The 23,574-nt window shown below is 35.0% G+C and overlaps 1 long non-coding RNA gene and 1 other non-coding gene across 4 annotated transcripts in view; both read right to left on the bottom strand.

Moving 5' to 3' along the window:
* The window catches only part of LOC113604801 (uncharacterized), a 304,409-nt gene that overhangs the window by 119,323 nt on the left and 161,512 nt on the right, over nucleotides 1-23,574 (bottom strand). The window lies entirely within an intron of this gene.
* Nucleotides 12,185-12,314, bottom strand: LOC113604830 (small nucleolar RNA SNORA20). Its single transcript, XR_003426854.1, has one exon. It is a non-coding gene; the product is annotated as a small nucleolar RNA SNORA20 (small nucleolar RNA).

The raw sequence follows: 23,574 nt of genomic DNA on the forward strand, positions 1-23,574 counted from the left end.
TGGTTTCTGCCTATATTATTTATTAATAATATTAATAGACCAAGGAGTATTTGAGAGGAGGAATCAGAAATAAAAAAAATATGCCTTTTATTTCTTACTTGAATCATGCAAATTAAGCTGATTATGCCATTTGATCATGGTTTTTCACCCTGTTAGGCATTTGCATTTGTATGCAAATTTTCACAAGAATCATGACTCTCAATGGACCATAAATGTTTCACACACTTAAATGGAACTAGATGGATAATTTTGCTGCTGGTATTGTTTTGTTTTGCTATTAAGTTATAAGAATTGCTTATATATTTTGGATATTAACTTCTCATAAGATGTATGGTTTTCAAATAGTTTCTCTCATTCTATAGGTTGTCTTTTTACTCTGTCAAATGTTTCCTTTGCTGTCCAGAAGTTTTTAGTTAGGTGAAATCCCACTTGTCCTTTTTTCTTTTGTTGCCTGTTTCTAGGGTGATGTTTGAAAAACATTGCCAAGACCTATTTCAGTGAGCTTTTTCTCTGCTTTGTTTTAGGAGTTTTATGGTTTTAGGTCTTACATTGAAGTCTTTAATCCATTTTGGTTGATATTTATATATGGTGTGAGACATGGACCCAATTTTATTCTTTTGCTTGTGGATATTCAGTTCTCCCAACACCATTTAGTGAAGAGACTACCCTCCCTTAATCTTGTATTTGTGGTGCCCTTGTTGAAGAATAGATGACGATGCCAGGTTTATTTCAGGCTTTCTCTTCTGTTTCATTGTTCTACAGGTCTGTTTTTAGATACATAGTTTTATTCCAGTATCATACTGTTTTGATTTTATAACTTTGTAACATAATTTGGAATCAGAAAATATGATGCTTCCAGCCTTTTACTTCTTGTTCAAGATTGCTTTGGCAATTTGGAGTCTTCAGTGGTTCCATATGAATTTTAGGGTGTGTGTGTGTGTGTGTGTGTGTGTGTGTGTGTGTGTAAAAACTGCTATTGGAATTTTGATAGAGATTGCATTGAGTTTGTACATTCTTTTGAGGGTTACAGACTTTTAATATTAATTCTTCTAATCTGTGAACATGAGCTATCTTTGACTTCCATTTTCTTCAGTCTCACCAGTGTTTTATAATTTTCAGTGTACAAATCTTTCACCTCCTTGGTTTAATTTATACCTAAGTATTTTATCTTGTAGAGTGCTACTGTAAACGGGATTGTTTTTGTTAATTTCTTTTTCAGATAGTTTTTTTTCATGTATAGGTGTACAACTGATATTTGTATGCTGATTTTTGTATCCTGCAAACTCCTTGAATTTGTTTATTAATTCTAAAAGTTGTTTGTTTGTTTGTTTGTTTGTTTGTTTTGGTACAGTCTTCAGGGTTTTCTACACATAGGATCATGTCATTTGCAAAAAGAGACTATTTCATTTCTTCCTTTCCAATTTGGACATCTTTTATTTCTTTTTCTTGTCTAATTGTTCTGGCTAGGACTTACACTACAATATTGAATAGAAGTGGTCAAAGTGAGCATCCTTGTTTTGTTCCTGATATTAGAAGAAAAGCTTTTAGCTTTTCACTGTTGAGTATAATATTAGGAATTTTGTCAAATGCTTTTTCTGTATCTATGAGATGTTCACATGATTTTTATATTCCATTCTGTTAACATAGCATATCACAGTGATTGGTTTGCATGTGTTGAATAATCCTTAAGTCCAAGGATAAATCCCATTTGACCATGCTGTATGATCCTTTTAATGTGCTGCTGGATTTAGTTTGCTAGTATTTTATGAAGAATTTTTGCAACAGTGTTCATCAGGTACAATCACCTGCAGTTTTAATTTCTTTTAGTGTCATAGTTGAGCTTCAGTATAACATTAATGCTGGCCTCATAAAATGAGTTTGGAAATGTCCTCACCTCTACAGTTTTTTGGAAGAGTTTGAGAAGGATTGGCATTAATTATTTAAATTTTTGTAAAATTCACCTGTGAAGCCATCGGATCTTGGGCTTTTTTCCTTGTTGGAAGGTTTTGATTACTGATTCAGTCTTCTTACTTATTATTGGTCTGTTCAACTTTTCTATTTATTGGTGGTTCAATCTTGATAGTTTTCAATACTTCTTCATATCCTTAAAGTTATGTATTGTCTTCACATTTGAAGAAGCGATTACCTTCTCCAATCTTACTGACTGGCCTCAAAAAAGACCTTAACCAGTCAGCCTGGTTAGAGATTCTGATAGTCTCTCAGACCTTTCCTAATGGTGCAACTGCTCCACTCCTCTTATTCATTCTTTGGAGGGAAGAGTTAGAATTGTGTATTTTGCCTTAATTCTGCAAAGCCAGGCTGGGTACTGAGAGTCTCTTGTTTATTTTCTCCACAACAGTGCCCTTAAGTGTCAAGGTCATGTGCCATTTCCCCATCCGACAGAGTTGAGCCAGCTAATGTTTGTGTGTTGCATGTGGGAGCTTCTAGAAAGTCTGTGGTGGCTCTCATGTGCCATCCAAGGAGGCTTCTTTGTGTTCAGTCTGCAGGGGAGTGAAAGTTGCTGGGAGTGTGCATCCACTCATAGTCAGGAGTTGTCAGATGAAGCGTCCTACAGAGTTGTGGGTGGGGCTCTTGGTGGAGACCTTCAGCAGGAGGCCTGTTGTTAAGATCCCCTGGGTTCTGTGAGCCTCACCTTTCTCTCTGCTTCTAATGGTCCTGAGATTTCTCAGCCATTTCAATCCTTTCAGTGTTCTGGGTGGGGCAAGGCAGAAATGGATCTCCTGGGCAACATTCTAAAAGATTAGGAAAGCTGGGGTCACATTTTGCTCTCATTTAACCCCATGGGAAAAATCAAGACCTGAAGGCATTTTTCTTTCCCCAGAGTAGTGTTTCCTCGAGACAGGGGTGACATGGGTGAAGTGAAACCGCTCTTACCTTCTTCAATGCATCTAGTCTCACATTTTTTGGTCCACCAAGGTACTGGAACTCTGCAGGTGTTCTCCTGGCCTTTCATAAAGGTGTTTTTATTTGGGAATAGTTGTTAAAAATGAGTGTTTCTATGGGAGGTATGGTGCTGAGACATCCTATTTCTCCATCTTGCTGATGTCCTTCCCGATCTTAATTTACTAACGATTTTATCATGATTTGCTTTCTACATCTACTGAGGTAGTCTTAAGGTAGTCTTACAGGTTTTCTCTTTTACTTCATTGGTACGGTAAATGATGTTTAAAGAGTTTTGTGATATTAAATCCTCCTTGAGTTCCGTAGGTAAACCTTAACTTCATCATATATATTTTGTGTTTTATACACTATTTTATGTTTAGTTTTCTATTGTTCTGTTGAGAAATTTTGCATCTACATCCCAGGCCAATACTTCTCATTTCTTCTACCCTTGTCTGGTTTTGATATCAAATTTATAATGCCTTATAGAATGAATTAGGGACATTTTCCAGTAGTCCTTGACACTTTTAAAGATTTTATATAAGATTAGATGATCTTCTCAGTGAAAGCTTATTATTACTCATGTGTAAAACCATTCAGAATTGATGTTTTCTCTGTGGGAAAATTTTCTCACCAATAGTTACTTTTTTATTTCTACTATAAGAAACACATAACTTAGGAAATTAAAACCTACAATTTCTTAACTCTTTTTCATCCAACTTTAAAAACTTATATTAACTTTGTAACTTGACACTCTGATGACAAAAACTTATCAGTGTCAATTAAAAGGTGAAAACTATGTATCTTTCCAAAAAATCTTAATGTTCAAATATTATCATCTCACCCACAGTATATTCATTCATGTTTTTGTAAAGACAATGCTAGCAGACCCCATTCCTACTTATCTTTTTTTTACTACTTCTCTTGTCCAAAATTTCAATATTGTAATTAATCATAGTTGTATTATAGTCAAAGAATTGCCCCACTTACAAAACACTTTTACTGTTATTCACTTGATTTTTTTTTCCTTTTTGTTATGGTAAGCTTAAACTTACCAGGCTTAGTTTAATGAATCTGATGCATTGCCTATCCAGTTTGAACAATTACCAAATTATAAAAAGTAGTGTATCAAATATAATCTCCATCCCAGATTATAATGAAGTTAATACTAAAAATATGTGGGTTTTTTTTCATTTTTAGTACATCAGAATGTATCTCTAATATAGTAGTTCTAACCGTATGGGCCGGTTGACCCACGGTTGTCCCCATCACTCCTTCAAGGAGTTCATTTTCAAATAACATTAAGATTGTGGTTGCCTTTTTCTTTCCTATCCTCATGAGTAGACAGTGAAGTTTTCGAGAGGCTACACGACATGTGATATCACAAAGGAATGAATGCAAAAGCAGATATTAGAATTCATCTGTTTTCTATAAAGAAAGTTATTTTAAAGATTTGCAAAATGTAAAATAGTGCCACATTTCTCCTTTATTTTTTTATTTGTTTTGGAAAATATAGCTATTTTTATGAAAATAATGTGTAATTAGATTATTTTTATTTTAAATGAGTTAATCTTTTATTTTAATTTTTGTATTTTAGTTTACAATACATACATATCAATAGATATAGCCCACTTAAACAAAATAACTTTAGGGTCCTCAATGATTCTTTAAGTTACAAGAAATCCTGAGACCCAAAAGTTTGAGAGCAAGGGCTCTCATGTAGAATACCACTCAAGTAAAAACAAACAGTTCCATAAGGTCATAACATACTCTAGTCAGATTTCAACTTTCCTCCGTTTTGTAATCATTTCTTAAATTTGTTTGTTGAACTCAGAATGCAAATGAGGTCTATATGTCACAATGTAAGTTCCTTTAAATCTATAAATTCCTCACTGGTTGTTTTTTTGTTTCTGTTTTTGTTTTTCCAATTTGTTGAAGAGAGCAGGTTGTTTTTCCTGTGTAATTTTTGCAGTTTCATTTTTGCTGATTACATCCCCATGCTGTCATTTAACATGTTCCTCCACTCACTACATTTTCTGTATGATATTACTTACATATAGAGGACTGAACAGATTCAAATTTAATATTTTTGGCAAAACACCTCATAGGTTTTATAATGTAAAGGTTTCTCACCACCCCCCCTCTTTTTATGATGCTAGTAGTCCTTGGTGACCATTACCTAGCTAGAACTGTTAATTTGCTTGTGGTTGCAAAATGATGATATAATATGTCTGGTATTCCTTAAGTTAGTAAACAGAAAACCTCCATAAAAATAAATTTTTTGGTCTATTTGGGTCTAATTTCCTCTGCAATTCAGAATAATCGCAGAAAACTTGCTAAATCTACTTGGTCTCTTTTTAGGCCCTCTTCACTCCATAGTTAAAATAGAACATTTGTGATAACGATTAGAAGACACTCTTCACATACAGACCCAGTTAAACCAATAGTGAAGAACTGAGCTCTCCTCTTCCGTCTGATGATAGCCAAGTTGACTCATGACTCCAGAATGGGAGGTAGGGCAGGCAGGAGACTATAGAAAGAAACATCTCACCAAAAAATATGTGAAGTGTTTTATTCAACACACTCTCAGAAAAATCTGTAAGTTGAAAATCATGGTGTCTTTCTACTGGCGATTTCATTTTGTTGAAAGCTAACTTTGTCCCTTAGGAAAAGGACTGGAAACCTGAAATAGACTCTACTGGTGTGTACTGTAATGACTTTTAAAAAATAACTCTCTGCAATACCAGCAATTTCACTGCCAGCCCTGGAGAAGGCCATTAACTTTTACGAGATTGTTTAGTCCAACAGCGGCAGAGTGAAAGTGAAATGCACTTGGAGCAGTAGATGTTGTTAGGGCCTCCTGCAGGATACTGGCTCATCTGGCCCACACTGTCAAGCTCTGTCTGGTTGCCCATTGCCTGAGTACCAGAGTACATTCTTCACACAGAGGCTGTATGTTTTGCTTTCACTCTGCATAAATTGACAGCCTAAATTCAAGGCAGCATGTATGTATGTTATCTAAATTCTTAAGTGTTTCTTTTGTTGTGAATAAACAACAAAGTATGAAACGTGATTTTTTCTTTCTCTGGTTTCTTCAAAGAAGCTTCAAAGAAGCTGAGAAGACATGCGAGTTGTCATGATTCTAAGGGTGCTGTCTGGCAGTGCTTTTAATCAGGCTTCTTCAAAAGCTGGTTGAGAGTGTTTGGTAGATTGATTCAGAAAGGAGCCTGAGCATGCATACTTCAGAGGCAACTGAACGTGCTTGCCACTAATTCAATTTGTGTGTCTTTTTCTTCCAATTCAAACAGGGTGAACAAAATAAATAAACTTAAAAGAAACCCAAAGGAATAGTATAAAACTTTAATTCAACAGTGACAAATTTCAGTTCTTTAATTCCAAGCATTCTGGTTAGAAATGAAAGGATTTCAGAATACAAGAAAATGTCCTATGTGGCCAGAGACAAGGTATAGTAACAGCCAAGCCAAGAAAATTTGCAATATGGTGCTTCATTTTAATAGTGCTTCATTTTATAAATTTCTGATGCTAAGAATGATTTCAGGTGGTACTTTACAGGGTGTAAAGAATTTTTATACACATTTTCTTAGTGAAAACTCACAAAATCCCCAAGAACTTTCTCTCTCCAAAGCCCATGCTCTTTCTTTAATTCAATCCCCACCTAGGTTTCATTTGTTTTGTTTTGTGCTTTAATGAAGTATTTAAGTACATAATCTTGTTGGTCTTGGATTTCACAGCCTCCAGAACTATGAGAAAAAATTTCTGTTGTTTATAAGCTACTCAATCTACAGCATTTTGTTATAGCAGCCCAAACAGACTAAGGCATTGGGTAATGAGAAAAATAGCATCAGGGAGCCTGGGCGGCTCAATCAGTTAAGTGTCCAACTTCAGCTCAGGTCATGATCTCGTGGTTCATGGGTTTGAGCCCCATATCGAGCTCTACACTGACAGTGCAGAGCCTGCTTGAGATTCTGTCTCTCCCTCTCTGTCCCCTCCCCCACTTGTGTGCACGCTCTTTTTCTCTCCCTCTCTCTCTCAAAATGAATAAACTTAAAAAGAAGAAAAAAGAAAAATGGCATCATTGACAGAAATAGAGATGCTAGATTGAGAATTTTTTTCCTCATACAAAACTTCATAATTTTGTTCATCAGATTCAATTAATTAAAAGAGGATTCTTTAATCTCAACTAAATCCCACAGAATCCAACTAACTGACTGACATTTTCACTTGCGTATCTTAAAGGGCATATCAATTATAATTTTACCTAACAGAGGTCTTAACTTCCACTCCATGACAACTGTTTTTCCTGAATCTTCCTTGACTCAGTAAATGTCATCACTTTCTATCCAATTTCTCAGGTGAAAAATGTAGAGTTATGTAGGGGAAAAATCTAGAATTGATTCTTGTATTTCCTTTACCTCAACACCATCACTACTACCATACAATCCATCAACAATGCTTTTAACTCCACCTAAAAAACATATTCCACATCTGTTTACTTCTCTTTATTTTCACTATTTTTATCCTGGTCTAAGTCACTGTTAACTCCAGCTTTAATTCCTGCAAAAGCCTCCCAGCTGGTTGTTTCCCTTCTACTTATGCTCCTTTATAATCTACATAAAAGCCAGAGTAATGCTTTAAAAACATAAAACAGATTTTTCCAACTCCCACATCAAATTCTTCAGTAGTCTTCTATTCCATTTAGAACAAAATCTAAATTCCATGGCCCATTAGATCCCAGTTGATCTGACTTTCCCTTACCTGTGAATTCTCCCACCTTTACCCTTCATTCCCTATGCTCTTGCAACATTGCCTTTCTAGAATGGGCCAAAATATTTTCCTCCCTGGGGTCTTTGTCCTTGTTCTCTCATGCTGGAGTTGTCTGTTTCTAGATCTCTGAATAGCTGGTGCCTTCTAGTCACCCAGTATTAGCTCAAATGTTACCTCTTCACTGACATTCAATTGGAAATAGCCTTTTCCACCACCCTAAACCATCACTTTCTATTACAACATACTACATTTATTTCGTAGCATGCATCAAAAACCTCATTCAAAAAATCTGATTTATTTGATTATTTTTCATTGCTGCCTTCTTACCCTAATGCCATTCAATTAAGGGAGGATCTAGTCTGTCTGGTTCACTCCTCTATTCCTTGTGTCTGGCATACATTTAGCCCTCACTGAATATTTGTGAAAGGAACAAATGAACAAAGTCCCTCTTGCTGTGTAAAGCAATATAATTCTGGCTATATCGAGTTCCCATTCTGTTAGGCTAAAAGATGGAAAAATATCAGGGTGAATATAAACTTTTATGCAAGCATTGTTAGAGATCCAGATCTGCACAGTGAAAACCTTAGTCACATAAAGGAAAACAAAGATTAAATTGTAAGAAATATTTGGAGATACTTGTGGACAGTTATGCCTCCCCATGGCCTCTGCAAGTCTATAAAAAACAGAAACCCAGGCCATATCCTGGCTAATGTGCTACTGCTTTCTATAGAAAGAGAAGAAAACTCAGCTTGTGGTCTGATATAGCAGGGCTGGTGGCTTGAGAGACAGCAGGATTAATGCTTTCCAATGTGACAGGATCTCTCACCCTAGACTCCAGAGGGCAGAGAGCAAGGACCACATAACCACCAAGGCCAGTGTTCTGACTTCTGGCAAATATACAGGTCCCAGAGTGAGTAATGAGTTAGGCCTGGCAGATTACATGTTGCCCCAAGAAGAGATGAAGAGAAACAGAAGAGGGATGGACAAGTGCCCATGGGAAAAGAAGAGTATTAGCTCTCACACAAACCACTGTGCCCTAAGTGACTGGCTTAAACAGAAATCTGGCATCAAGAAAGGGAGCTGAACAAAGTAAAAAATAGCAGACAATCCCCTCCCTTCTCATTCTTTAACTTTCTGATGAAGGAATAAAACATCGCTACCAGATGTATGATGTGATGACATTAATTATCTTATTCTTCATTCATCAAGACAGAATTGATTCATATCATCATTAACATAAGACCACTTTACAAAAACTAGTATATTGCAGTTATTAGTAATTCTGGTCCTGCACAAACATGGACTCAAATTATGTTATTATCACTTAGAGCTATGACACTTTTAACAGTGGGAATACTTTACTACTACTACATAAGAATGGGTAAGGAAAACAGATGATTCATGTAAAAAGTTTAATTCAGCACCTGGAACACAGAGCTCTCAATAAATAATAAAATATAAACAAGATATAAAGTTACTATTTTACTATCTAATCTTTCTTTTTCTCCCAGTGGACAAAACAAGGGTCCTTAAATGAATGTATATTTTCTCCCCCAAGAGTCTATTGGATATTTTGAATTTGAAAGAATTTGAGAGACTAGAAAAAAGTAATTTTTCCATATTTAAGATATGTGTAGGTCTATATATGCCCTTGAAATCAAGCATGAGCTGCATAATTTAATTATTAAGACCAATAATCAAATAGTGAATGAATAAATATAATTTTAGAATAGAAACTTCACTCCAAAGCAATGTCCTATTATTTTTCTGCTCACCCGTTTAGCAAGGAATAAAAAGCTGAATGATGACTTCATAATTATAGTATATAAAGAAACAGGTACCTTTGCACACTTTTGTTGGAAGCATGAGTAAATGCAAACTCTCTGGGGAATAATTTCTCAATATGTGCCAATAACTTTAAAAATGATTCCTCTTTGTATATATAAACCACATCTTCTTTATCCATTCATCAGTTGATGGACATTTAGGCTCTTTCCATAATTTGGCTATTGTTGAAAGCACTGCTATAAACATTGTGGTACATGTGCCTCTATGAGTCAGCACTCCTGTATCTTTTGGATAAATATGTGGAACTTCAGAAACTTAACAGACCATGGGGGAAGGAGAGGGGAAAAAATAGTTACAAACAGAGAGGGAGGGAGGCAAACCATAAGAGGCTCTTAAATACAGAAAACAAACTGAGGGTTGATTGGGGGAGGCAGGGGCAAGGGGAAAATGGGTGATGGGCATTGAGGAGGGCACTTGTTGGGATGAGCACTGGGTGTTGTCTGTAAGCAATGAATCATGGAAATCTACCCCCAAAATGAAGAGCACAATGTATACACCGTATGTTAGCTAACCTGACAATAAATTATATTGAAAAAAAGATTCCTCTTTGATCCAGCAATCCCATTCCCCGTAGCTTATCCTAAGGAAATAACAGAGGAGTTACATAAAGATGCATGCATAAGTATCTCATTTTTCTAACAGTCCTTGCTCCACAGAAAACTTAATTGTCCATTATTTGATATTTTGTTAAATTATGATAAATATTTTGTACGCATTAAAAATGATAAAAAGTATATACATTGACATTTAAATGGTTATTGTTATTCATTAAACAATTATGCTACAGAAGAGAGGCTGGGAGGATGGAAGAGTAGGAGGACCCTAAGTTTACCTCATCCTATGGACACAATTAGATAACACTCATATCAGCAGAAATTACACAGAAAATGACCAGAGACTGTCAGAACAAAGTCCACAACAAAAGGTAGAGAAGAGGCCACACTGAAGAGGGTAGGAAGGGTGGAGATGTGGGGAATGAAACAGACCGTGGCTGTCTGTGGTTGGAAGGGAGTTGCGGGCAAGGAGAAGGATGAGAAGCAGATTATCACACCAGGAACCCTAAATGAGGAACATGAACCCCCATAATATTTGGGTTTGAAAGTGAGAGGGGCTGGATTTTGTGAGTTCTTAAAAACAAATGACTGAAAGTCTGGAATTTTAAAAATCAGTGGGCTCAGTTCCAGGAGAGCTTGGAGTGTGATAGGAAGTGGAGTCCCCTACCTTAAAGAGGCAGCACAAGAAACAGCCCACAGAGATACAGGGCAGAAGCAGCAGTTTGAAAAACTCCTGGTGTATATTGGAGGGATAATTATTTACTCACCTCAGAGGGAGATTCCTCCAGTACCAAAGGAGCTGGCAGGTGACGTCTCCCTCCCCTGCTTCTCAAGATAAACACATGGTCACCTATAGAAGTCACACAGTGCCCATGTTCACTACCTAACTTGCTTACATCAAGCCCTGCTTCCCAGCTCTTCAGTGGGTCCACCCTTCTCAGTCATGCCTACCTTAGCCTACCTACTCATGCTGCAGGTTCCCTCCCTCAGAAGACTAGTGTCAACAGTGTATCTCCCAACCTGTGCATTTTGGTGGTAGCAGTGAGAACAGGGGCCCTGTGAAGGCTCAAGTCACAACTTGTTAAAACTTGGTGCCCCATCTCAGTTGGGGACCAAACCCTGTCCATAAAGGCAAAGAGAGACTCTGCAGATGACTGGAATGAAGGCAGATTCGCCAGGACAAAATAGCAGGGCACATGTAACACATATAGGAGACATCTCCTGAAGTGCCAGGTTCTGGGTAACTGGGGAAACTGCATTGCAGGGCACTATATGACCTTTTCTTCATAAGGCCATTACTGTCCAGAGCAGAGAGACATAGCAGACCCTCTTAACACACAGAAACAGACACAGAGAGTTAGAAAAAAATGAGGAGATGGAGGAATATGTCCCAAATGAAAGAACAGGACAAAACCACAGCAAGATACCAAAGTGAAACACATATAAATAATATGCCTGATAGAGAATTTAAAAGTAATACTCACAAAGATATTCACTGGACTTGAGAAAAGAGTAGAGGACATCAGTGAGGCCCTTTACAAAGAGAGTAAAAAAAAAAAAAAAAACCAAATCAGAGATGAACACAATAAACAAAATTAAAATTACACTAAAGAGAATAAGTAGCAGGCTAGAGGCAACAGAGGAGCAAATTAGTGACCTGGAGGTCAGAGTGATGGAAAGTAATCAAGCCGAACAGGCAACAGAAAAAAAAATACATAAAATGAGAATAGACTTAGGAAACTCAGCAACTCTATCAAAGGTTATAGGGATCCCATAAGGAGAAGGGAGAGAGAAAAAAAATATATATATATATGGAGAGAGAAAGAGAGAGAGAAGGAGGGAGGGAGAGAGAGAGCACAAGCAGAGGGAAAGAGAAAGAATCTTAAGCATGCTCACCACTCAGCATGGGGCCTGACACAGGGCTCAATCCCACAACCTGGGGATCAAGACCTGAACCAAAATCAAGAGTCAGACACTCAGTGGACTGAGCCACCCAAGTGTCCCTAATCAATATTTTTATAAAATAAATATACATAGAAATTCACCATAAGTACCTTGATTGGATTCTGCTTACATGGTTTATTCAGACATGGAAACAATGTCTGGACTATGCGGAATAGATGAAATGGTTACTCCATCTCCATTTATAATGGCCTAAAATTGTTCTTTCCCATGTGTATAACTGCTGATATAACTGAAAGACCAGAGCAGCAAATCAATGGGATGGGATAAAATAGACTTTAAAACAAAGACTGTAACAAGAGAAAAAGAAGGGCATTATGTAATAATAAAGGGGACACTTTAATAATATATAACAATTGTAAATATTTATGCATTCAACATGGAATCACCCCAATACATAAAACAGTTAATGCTAACATAAAGGAACTAATCAACTGTAATATAATAATTGTAGGGGACTTTAACACCCTGCCTACATCAATGGACAGATCATCCAAACCAAAAAAATCAACAAGGAAACAGTGGCTTTGAATAACACACTGGACTAGATAGATTTAACAGTGTATTCAGAAAATTCTACCCTAAAACATCAGAATAAACATTCTTTTCAAGTGCAGATGGAACATTCTCCAGAATAAGTCACATAGACCATGAAACAAGTTGCAACAAATTAAAAAATACTGAAGTCATATCATGCATCTTTTTTTACCTCAACACTATGAAACTAGAAATCAACCATAAAAAAATTTAAAAACAGCACATGAGGTTACATAACATGCTAGTAAACAATGAGCGGGTCAACCAAGAAATCAAAGAAGAAATCAAAAAACACATGGAGAGAAATGAAAATGAAACTACAATGGTTCTGAATCTTTGCAATACAGTCAAAGTTGTTTTAAGGGAGAAATTTATAGTAATATAGGCCTACTCAAAAAGCAAGAAAAACTCAAATAAACAATCTAACCTTATATCTAAAGAAGCTAGAATAAGAAGAACCAAACTCAAAAACCAGGTGTAAATATTAGACCAGAAATAAGTGATATAAAAACTTAAAACAAACAAACAAACAAACAAACAAACAAAAACAATAGAACAGATGAATGAGCCCAGGAGCTGGCTTTTGGAAAAGGCCAACAAAATTAATAAACCTCTACCAGACTCATCAAAGAGACAGAGAGAGAAAGAACTAAAATAAACAAAATCACAAATGAAAGAGGAGAAATAACAACTGATAACACAAAAATACAAATGACTGTGAGAGAATATTATGAAAAATTATATGCCAACAAATTGGGCAATCTCAAAGAAATGGATAAATTCCTAGAAACATATAACCTAACAAAATGAAGCAGGAAGAAATAGAAAATTTGAACAGACTGATTACCAGCAATGAAATTGAATCAGTAATCAAAAAAGTCCTAACAAACAAAAGTCCAGGACCAGACAGCCTCACAGGCAAATTCTACCAAACATTTAAAAGAGTTAATACATATTCTTCTCAAACTATTCCAAAAAATAGAAGAGGAAGGAAAACTTTCACATTAATTCTATGAGGCCAATATTGTCCTGCTACCAAAATCAGATAAAGATACCACAAAAAAGAGAACTACAGACCAACATCTCTGATGAACATACATCCAAAAATTCTCAACAAAATGGTAGCAAACTGAATTCAAGAAAACATAAAAAAAATAAAACCAATACCATGATCAGGTGGCACCTATTACTGGGATGCAAATGTGGGTTAATATTTACAAATCAATCAATATGATACATCACATCAGTAAGAGAAAGGATAAAAATCATATCATCACTTCAAAAGATGGAGAAAAAGCATTTGACAAAGTATAACATCCATTCATGATAAAAATTCTCAAAAAAGTAGGTTTAGAAGGTACATACTTCAACATAATAAAGCCATACATGAAAAAACACAGCTAATATACTCAATGGTGAAAAACTGAGAACTTTTCTCCTAAGATCAGGAACAAGAAAAAGATGTCCAGTCTCACCACTTTTATTCAACATAGTACTGGAAGTCCTAGCCATAGCAATCAGACAACAACAATAACAACAAAATAAAAGGCATCCAAATTGATAAGGAAGAAGTAAAATTTTCATTACTTGCAGATGATATGATACGATATATAGAAAACCCTAAAGACTCCACCAAAAAACTACTACAACTGATAAATGAATTCAGTAAAGTTGCAGGATACAAAATCAATACACAGAAACCCATTGCATTTCAATACACTAATAATCAAGCATCAGAAAAAGAAATTAAGAAAACAATCCCATTTTCAATTATACCAAAAATAATAAAATATCTAGGAATAAACTTAACCAAAGGGATGAAAGACATATATTCTAAAAACTATAAAACCTTCATGAAAGAAATTAAAGATGACAGAAAGAAATGGAAAGACATTCCATGCTCATGGATTAGAAGAACAAATACTGTTAAAATGGCTATACTACACAAAGCAATCTACACATTCAATGCAATCACTATCAAAATACCAATAGCATTTTTCACAGGATTGTTTCACAAACAATCCTAAAATTTATGTGGAACCACAAAAGACCCCAAATAGCCAAAGCAATCTTGAATAAATAAAACAAAACTGGAGAGGCATCCAATTCCAGACTTCAAGTTATATTATAAAGCTTTAGTGATCAACATAGTATGGTACTGGCACAAAAAAAATAGACACATAGATCAATAGAGCAGAATAGAAAGCCCAGAAATAAATCCACAGATATATGGTCAATTAATCTTCAACAAAGGAAGTAAGAATATGCAATGGAAAAAGACAGTCTCTTCAATAAATGATTTTTGGAAAACTGGACAGCTACATGCAAAAGGAAGAAACTGGACCACTTTCTTACACAAAACACAAAAATAAACTCAAAATGTATGAAAGACCTAAATGTGAGACCTGAAACCATAAAAATCCTAGAAGACAGCACAGGCAGTAACTTCTCTGACATTGGCTGCAGCAACTCTTTTTCTAGATGTCTGCTGAGGCAAGGGACACTAAAATAAACTATAGAGACATCAAAATAAAAAGCTTCTGCACAGCAGAGGAAACAATCAACAAAACTAAAAGGCAACCTATGGAATGAGAGAAGGCATTTGCAAATGAAATATTCAATAAAAGATTGGTATTCAAAATATATAAATAACTTACACAACTCAACACCAGAAAAACAAGTAATCCAATTTAAAAGTGGGCAGAAGACACGAACAAACATTTCTCCAAAGGCACACAGATGGCCAACAGCACATGAAAGTTGTTCAACATCACTGATCATCAGGAAAATATAAATCAAAACTACAATGAGATATCACCTCACACTTTTCAGAATGGCTAAAATAATAAGCAGAAAAAACAATAGGTGTTGGTAAGGATGTGGAGAAAAGGGAAACTTCTTGCATTGTTGGTAGGAATGCAGACTGGTGCAGCCACTGTGGAAAAAACAGTATGGAGCTTCCTCATAAAGTTAAAAATAGAACTATTCTATGATCCAGGAATCACACTACTGAATATTTACCCCAAAAAATCCAAAAATGCACACACAAAGGGATACATGCACCCTATGTTTATTTCAGCATTATTACAATAGCCAACTATGGAAACAACCCAAGTGTCCGTTGATAGATGAGTGGATAAAAATGTGCCATATATACAACGAAATATTATTCAGCCATAAAAAGAATGAAATCTTGCCATTTGCAACAATATGGATGTATCAAAAGAATATAACGCTAAGTAAAGTAAGTCCGTCAGAGAAAGACAAACATGACATAGTACCACTCATATGTGGAATTTTAGAAGCAAAACAAAGAAAAGAAAAAAAGAAAGACAGAGACAAATCAAAAAACACACTGTTAATAAGGAGAACAAACAGAGGGTTACCAGAGGAAAGGTGGGTAGGGAATGGATGAAATAGGGCAAGGGGATTAAGGATATACACTTATCTTGATAAGCATCGAATAACATGTGGAACAACTGAATCACTATATTGTATACCTGAAACTAATATAACACTGAGTGTTAACTACACTGGAATTAAAATAAAATTAAATTTAAAAAATAAATAAAAATTAAACTATAGAATAATTTACAGTATTATCTCATTTTGTTAAAAATAATTATATAATATATATTATATATTATATATAATATATATTATATTAAACATTTATTATATTATTATATTTTTTGGTTACATATATATGTATGTAGATATAGATAGATTATAGATATAAATATAGATATAAAATCAGAAAAATAAATGGAAGGATATACTATAAAACACTAACTTTGGTTATCACTTGGTTAAGGGATTATAGTTTACCTTTATTTTATTAATACATTCATATTTTAAAAAACATTTTTCTAATGTCCAAGTTTCACTTCTACACAAATAATATATTAATATTTTATGCAATAGATCAAAAACTATTCTAGAGAAGTAGCATCCTGGCTTTAATATTTATAACACACAGGCCCTTCAAATTATATTGAGGTCCTTAGCAGGAATAATATAAAGTACAGGTTAATATTTTCCTGTACTTAGAAACATGATATCAGTTCTTTGATAATATTGAATTTTAAAAAAGAGTAAAATTAAAAAATTAAAAATTAACATCCTAAAAATGTCAATGGTTTTTCTTTCTCTATTTACAGTACTATCAGCATGTGTTTGCTTAACCTAGCCCACAGTCACTTCTTACTTTGCCTTATCAGGGCAGCTTATGGTATGTTATTAATTATTTTTCCTGTCCATTACTACTTGATCAGAATATTGGTTTGATCAAAATAGCACAACTTGGAATGAGTCTTACCTTATTTTCAGTGTATATGTGAAGAAAAGTTACCTAGTCTTCTGGAAACTAATCAAGGATAAAATGAGACACCAATGTATTGGAAGTATATAAGTAGAAAGTGTAATGGTAACGAGTATTCTGAAAACCTGTCATTTCAACAAATAGATTTAATTCAAAACCAACGGGGCAAGAAGAAATAGAAAGACTTGCAAATGAACATTTTTAAAACTTGATATTGAAAACTGATTTCTTGTTTTCTAAACCAGCCAGAACCTTTAAAAACGCTGTATTTTGTTCCCACTATGATTCATGTCATCAGTATGCTTAGACCATAAAAGATACCTGCCTCTTGCCTGCCTTGGGTGTTAGTCAGTGAATCACTGAAAGAGAACTCAGAAAATTATTTTTGAAAAAAATAATTTTTCATTTGAGTTCTTTTTCTTCTTCCTTCTAAATCAATGTGCATTTAATGATTTTGGTGCCTTTTAAACCAAATAGAATAAACTTTGAACCAAATGTACAGCTAATTACATGGTATATTTAGAATCACATCTATACTGCTAAAGCAAGAGAGAAAATTAGATAAATCTGAGTAGAATAGAGAGCTCCTCTGAAAAATCCTAAGAATAAAAATTTGCCTCGTCTGTCTGGAACTACCTGAATTATCAGAAATTGTTCATTTTTATGTAAAAAGGGTTTCCTCTCTGACAAAGTCTTTGTCTTTTAGGAAACCAACTGAATTTGTTTTCACTACCCACCATCCAGCTGGAATGTGTTGGCCAAAATAACACATTAGAATATGGTGACACAGTGCAAGAGTCATCACCATCCAAGATTATGTGAGTTCTCTGTTAGAAGAAATACCAAACAAGGTTTCAAAACATTACAAGGCAATGCTTAAAACCAAGGGATAATGGAAAAGAGACAAGATATATTCAACAAGCGCTTATTAATGTTTTTATATTAATTATACACAGCATATCTGGATATTACATTAATAAAAAACTATTGTTTGCTGCACACTTACTTTATCCCATTTATTCCCATACGGTCTGGTGAGAGAGATATCACTATTATCTCTATTTATAGTTGAGAAACTTAGAGAAGTTAGGAAACTCACCAAGTTCATATAATCTATCTTGTGATTAAACCAGACTTTGAATCCATGCAGTCTGACTTCAGAGCCTTGACTTTAGCCATTACACTAGACCACCTATAGCAGTAGTAGACATTGAATAAGCCACAAAGAGGCAAAAGACATACTTCTTCCCCCACAATGGCCACACACCTACCCCCATCCTCACCATAAAATTTCCTGTTTGTAACAAAATAACTGCCTACTGAGAATAGATTGAGAAGAGAGTTGGCCCACTTTGGAGAGATCCACATTTTTTGTATTTCTGAAGTCAATTTGCTACTGTCTCAAGCACCAACTCAGGCTAACTACCGCTTCATGCCTCATTTTGAAATGAAACAGCAGAACTTCCAGTTCCAGAAAGATGGAGTAGGTATATTTTTTTCTGATTCCTCCCACTAAGCAAAACTATAATCCTTGGACATTATGTGCAAAACAACATAAGAAGACTCTGAAAGGTGAAGAGAAAAAGATGTGGGACTTCAACACAGAAGGAACAATATACAAGTGAATTTCCTGGATTTTCTTTTCATCACATATATCCTGGACTTGGAGCTAAAGAAGTCAGAACCTAGAAATGCTGATGAACACAGACCCCCCAAAAAAAAAAAATTCTGATAAAAGTCTGTCAAGCTAAAGGACTAGGGAAGGGACAAAGTGGCCTGACAGACAATAACCATTTTATTGTAGACAAACACCACAGAAAAACTATGGTTTTACCCATAACCATGATATCAAAGGCTGAGTGGGAAGCTTATATTTCCACACTTAATAGTAATGAGATACCTTTCCCCATACCTGTTAGGGCAGTATCAGATAAGGCCTGGTAAAGAATAGGACTTTTGCTATCACCCAGAATAGTAAGTCCACCTCACATCTGTGTCTGTGGAGACCATATGGAGAGCCAGAACTCGCAATCAAACCAGCAGTAATAAGCAGTGCCCTCCCTCCAAAGTGTCAACAGAAGCCAAGAGGGAAACATGTACTTTTACCTCCATCTGGCAATAATGAAGTACAATCCTCCTTTCCTCTATCAAAGTGGTGTCCAAAAAGCTAGCTAAAACAGAAAATATAATGAGATCCAGAATCTCAGAACATAATATGAAAATGTCCAGAGGATAAAATCAGGTAACTTGGGGACTCATCAGAATTCACCAATTATGGACAACACAGAAAATGTAAACTAAAAAGAAAAGGTGCATACCCTCTTAAACCTGTGGGACAATAACAAAGGATCTAACATTTGTATCATCAGGATACTCCAAGGAGAGGAAAAAGAAAGCAAGACTGAATAGCATTGAAGAAATAATGGTAACATTTTCCAAATTTGTAAAGTGATATCACAAGATGGCAGAATAGGACTTTTCAACCATCATCTCCACCTCCCCCAACCAGAAAAACTGATTGTAATAACTAACCACAGATGAGAATACCTTTGTGGAATCCTGGGAGTCTAGTAGAGAGGTCTCAGCACTCTACTAGACCAAAAACTCCAAGATGCATTGACAAAGGTAAGAAGATTAGTTTCACTTTACCCATGTAACCCCTCCCCTAAGGTGGCACAGCTCAGCACCAAGAGAGACCTTCTTGGTTGCAATCTCTTCCACAGGGGAAAGTGAGAACATAATGAGCATTTGGATTTCCCAGCCATGCAGGATGCTATCCAAGAGACTCACCTCTCACCTTACTCCAGACACAGAAGGGATTGGCTCAGCATGTCTGAATAGTCTAGGGGCAGCTAGGAGCAGGAAAAATTACAGCAACCAGGATGTGAAAATCAACAAAGAGCCTGCCTCTTGAGGGAGTTCATCACCACTATACCTGCCTTACAAGAAATTTTAAAAGCAAATTAATGGCTGCTAATCAGCAACATAAAAACATAAATGTATTAAAAATAACTATATCTACAATATTTATTGATGGATATAAAAAGATATAGATAATGATATGAATAACATGAAATGCAGGAAGGAAGGAGTAAAAGTGTAGTTTTTATATGTGAATGAAGTTATCAGCTTAAAATAGACTGTTATAACTGTTTTTTTATAAGCCTCATGGTAAGAACAAAGAGAAAAGTAGTAGATACACAAAAAATGAAGAGTAAAGAATCAAAGAATATGACTACAAAAAATCATAATCACAGAGGAAGACTGCAAGAGAGGAAGAAGGAAAACAGGAACAACAAAATAGGAAATACTAAACAAAAAATCAATAGTAAGTTTATCTATCAGGAATTAATTTCAATGTAAATGAATTGAAATCTCCCATCAAAAGACATGGAATGGCTGAAAGGATTTAAAAGAAAAAGGACCCTTTTATATGCCACATATAAAAAGCTTACTTTAACTCTAAGGTCACATAAAGAATGAGAATTATGGGGGTACAAAAGCTATTACATGGAAATGATAATTAAAAGAGAAAAGGAGTAGCTATACTTACATCAGACAAAATATATTTTAAGTCAAAAACTGTCATAAGAGACAAAGTAGGTCATTATATAATAATAAAGACTCAATTTCATCAAGAGGATATGACATGAATAGACACTTCTCTAAAGAAGACATCCAGACGGGCAACAGGCACATGAAAAGATGCTCATTCAATGTTACTCCTCATCAGGGAAATGCAAATCAAAACCACACTGAGATACCACCTCAGGCCAGTCAGAGTGGCTAAAATGAACAAATCAGGAGACTATAGATGCTGGAGAGGAAGTGGAGAAACGGGAACCCTCTTGCACTGTTGGTGGGAAGGCAAACTGGTGCAGCCACTCTGGAAAACAGTGTGGAGGTTCCTCAAAAAATTAAAAATAGATCTACCCTATGACCCAGCAATAGCACTGCTAGGAATTTACTCAAGGGATACAGGAGTGCTGATGCATAGGGGCACTTGTACCCCAATGTTTATAGCAGCACTTTCAACAATAGCCAAATTATAGAAAGAGCTTAAATGTCTATCAACTGACGAATGGATAGAGAAATTGTGGTTTATATACACAATGGAATACTACTTGGCAATGAGAAAGAATGAAATATGGCCTTTTGTAGCAACGTGGATGGAACTGGAGAGTGTTATGTTAAGTGAAATAAGTCATACAGAGAAAGACGGTACCATATATTTTCACTCTTATGTGGATCCTGAGAAACTTAAGAGCAGACCATGGGGGAAGGGAAGGGGGAAAAAAGTTAGAGAGGGAGAGAGCCAAACCATAAGAGACTCCTAAAAACTGAGAATAAACTGAGGGTTTATGGGGGGTGGGAGGGTGGGGAGGTTGGGGAGGGTGGGTGATGGGCATTGAGGAGGGCACCTGTTGAGATAAGCACTGGGTGTTGTATGGAAACCAATTAGACAATAAATTTCATATTAAAAAAGAGGATATGACAATTATAAATATAGATGTACATGATATTGGAGCACCTAAATATATAAAGCAAATATCAACAGAACTAAAGAGAGAAATAGATAGAAATAAATAAAATAGGGGACTTTAATACTTCACTTTTAAAAATGGATAGAACATCCAGCCAGATAATCAGTGAGGAAACAGGATTTGAATAACACTATAGATGAAACTAACCTAACAGACATATACAGAATATTTCATCCAATAGCAACAGAAAATACATCCTTCTCAAGCACATATTTTCTTTAGAATAGACATGTTAGGCCAAGAAATAAGTCTTAACAAATTAAAGAAAACTGAAATTATGTCAAGTAGCTTTTCTGGTCACAATGTAGGGAACTAGAAAGAAGTAACAGGAGAAAATTAAAATTTCACAAATGTGTGGAAATTAACATACTCCTGAATAACCAATAAGTCAAAAAAGAAACCAAAAAAGGAACAAGAAACTACCTGAGACAAATGAAAGTAGAAACATAACATGCCAAAACTTAGGGGATGCAGCAAAAGGAGTTCTAAGAGGTAAGTTTATACTGATAAGGCCTACTTTAAGAAAAAAGAAAGATCTCAAAACACCTAACTTTCCACTTTATAGAACTAAAAAAAAGAAAAACTAACATTAGCAGAAGGAAGGAAGTAATAAAGACTAGAGCAGAAAAATGAAATAGAGACTGGAAAAATTATAGAAAAGATCAATGAAACTAAGATGGCTTTTAAAAATATAAACAAAATTTGCAAACCTTTAGCTAGAATGAATAAGAAAATAAAAGAGGTGACTCAAGTAAATAAAATTATAAATGAAAGAGAAGACATTACAACTGACACAATAGAAATAAAAAGAATTCTGAGACTACTATCAACAAATAAGGTAACCTAGAAGAAGTAGATAAATTACTAGAAACACACAACCTACCAGGATTAAATCATGAACAAATAGAATATCTGAACAGAATACTGAATATTAAATCAATAATCAAAACCTCCCAAAAATAAGCCCAGGACCAGATGGTTTCACTGGTGAATTTTACCAAGCATTTAAAGAAGAATTAACGTCAACCCATTTCAAACTCTTCCAAATATTGAGGAAGAGGGAATACTTCCAAACGCATTTTATGAGGCAGTATTACCCTGATACCAAATCCAGACAAGGACACTACAATAAATGAAAACCACAGGCTAATATCCTTGATGAACACAACTGCAAAAATCTCATCAAAATACTAGCAAACCAAATTCAACAGCACATTGAGAGAATCATACAGCACAATCTAGTAGGATTTGTCCCTGGAATACAAGAATATTTTAACATATGCAAATCAACCAATGTGTTAACTGAATAAAGGATAATAATTATATAATCATCTCAATAAATGCAGAAAAGAATTTGACAAAATTTAAAATTCTTTCATGATAAAAACTCTCAACAAATTAGGTATAGGTAGAATGTACCTCAACACAATAAAGGCCATATATATCAATCCTACAGCTAACATCTCATTTAGTGATGAAAAGTTGAAAGCTTTTTCTCTTCCTCTAAGATCAGGAACAAGTCAATGGTGCTCACTCTCTTTTCAACATAGTACTAGAAGTCCTAACGTAAGAAGTTAGACAACAAAAAGAAATAAAAGGCATACAAATTGGAAAGAAAGAAAGTAAAAATGTCTCTGCAGATGACATGACCCTATATATAGAAAACCCTGGACCTGACCAAAAAGCTATTAGAACTAATAAACAAATTCAGTAAAGCTGCAGGATATAAAATCAGCATACAAAAATCAATTGCATTTGTATACACTAGCAATGAACTATCTAAAAACCAAGTTAAGAAAACAATCTCATTTACAATAGTACCAAAAAAATAATAACATACTTAGGAGTAAATTTAACTAAAGAGGTGATAGATATGTACACTAAAAATTGTAAAATGTTGATGAAAGAAATTGAAGAAGATACAAAGAAATGGGAAAATATCCTTTGTTCATGAGTTGGAAGAATTAATATTATTAAACTATCCATACTACCCAAAGTAATCTACAGATACAATATAATCTCTATCAAAAGTCCAACAGCAGGATGCCTGGGTGGCTCAGTTGGTTAAATGTCCAACTTCAGCTCAGATCATGATCTCATGGTTCGTGAGTTCAAGCCCTAC

The sequence above is a fragment of the Acinonyx jubatus genome, chromosome C2 (assembly GCF_027475565.1).
Source record: "Acinonyx jubatus isolate Ajub_Pintada_27869175 chromosome C2, VMU_Ajub_asm_v1.0, whole genome shotgun sequence".
Classification (NCBI taxonomy): Eukaryota; Metazoa; Chordata; class Mammalia; order Carnivora; family Felidae; genus Acinonyx; species Acinonyx jubatus.